This window comes from Haliaeetus leucocephalus, unplaced genomic scaffold (genome assembly GCF_000737465.1).
Source record: "Haliaeetus leucocephalus isolate CR32 unplaced genomic scaffold, Haliaeetus_leucocephalus-4.0 Scaffold403, whole genome shotgun sequence".
NCBI lineage: Eukaryota > Metazoa > Chordata > Aves > Accipitriformes > Accipitridae > Haliaeetus > Haliaeetus leucocephalus.
In genome coordinates, this window is record NW_010972839.1 from 16,488 (window position 1) to 17,845 (window position 1,358).

Below are 1,358 nucleotides of genomic sequence, written 5' to 3' on the forward strand. Positions count from 1 at the left end.
GGGCGTGTTCAGGCGTGTGCTTGGCGTGGGGGGGGCGGGATGGGCCAGCACACAGCAGGCGTGTGCTTAGCATGTACACTGGGCATGCTTCATGTGGATTAGTATGTGCCAGGCGTGTGCTTAGCATGCGCTAGGCATCTTCACTGTGTGCCAGCAAGCGCAAGACACCACCTCCATGTACACAGGCACACGCTTAGCATGTGCTAACATGCCTAGCATGTCTTTGGCATGTACAGGTGTGCTGCAGATGTGTTTAGCATGTACTGGCATGTGCCAGGCATGTATGTGCGCTTGTACTTAATGTGCTAGTTCTCAACAAACATGTTTAGCATGTAGAAGTGTACCCCAGGCACTCAAGTAGCGTGCTGGTGTGCTTAGCATGTGCTGACTTGCACCAGGCATGCACTTAGCATGTGCTTAGCACGTACAGGGCTCTGCTTAGTACACGCCAGCTTGCGCCAGGCATGTCTTTAGCATATACAGGCTTGCTTAGCATGTGTGGGGCTTAATTAGCACACACCGGCTTACAAAAGGCGTGCATTTAGCATGTACTGTGTGTTTAGCATGTACTTAGTGTGTGCAGGTGAGCTTAATACACACCAGCTTGCACCAGGCATGTATTTAGCACATATGGTGTGCTTAGCATGTGCAAGGCTTCCTTGGTACACACTAGCTTGCACCAGGTGTGTATTTGGCATGTAGGGGTGTGCTCAGCATGTGCTTAGCGTGCGTGAGCATGCCCAGCATGTGCTTAGTGTGTGCCAGGCGCCGTCCCCATGTGTCCCGGTGCCACGTGTCCCAGTGCCGGGGGCTCCGGCGCTCTCCCTCCGGCGGCTTCAGCGGCGGCTGCAAAGCAAAGGGGGGGTGAGGAGGGGGGAGTGGGGGTGGGGGTCCCGCGACGGCGCCTGGGGAGAGATGGGACCGACCCCTCCGCGGGGACGGACCCCCCCAGGGGGTGACACAGGGGACGGAGCCCCCAAATGGGCCCCCTAAGTGGGGGGAGGGAGGGAGAGAGCCCCATGGGGGGCCCTGGGGGTCACAGCGCCCCCAAACCAAGGGGACACAGGGGCCAAACCCCAAGTCAGGGGGACACGGCAGAAGGATCTCCACAAATGGGGGGACATGGGGGTCAGACCCCAATTTTGGGGGACACACACAGGGTTTGAGGACCCCAAAGAGGGGGGAGCACTGAGGCCCATACCCCCCCAGATGGGGAGAGGGAGGCTGCACCCCCAAATCTAGGGGGAGGGGAGGACTTGGCAGCCCCCACATACGGGTGGGGCCACAGAAGTCCCTGGCAGTGCCCCCCCCACCTCTACCTGGGGGCTCCCACAATGCCCTGCGGCACAGCTGGGGCC

At 59.8% G+C, this 1,358-nt stretch overlaps 1 protein-coding gene across 1 annotated transcript in view; it reads right to left on the reverse strand.

Annotated features, from left to right (window-relative positions):
• The window catches only part of LOC104835806 (latrophilin-1-like), a gene marked incomplete at its 3' end in the record, with an annotated part of 19,714 nt that overhangs the window by 16,262 nt on the left and 2,094 nt on the right, over positions 1 to 1,358 (reverse strand). The window lies entirely within an intron of this gene.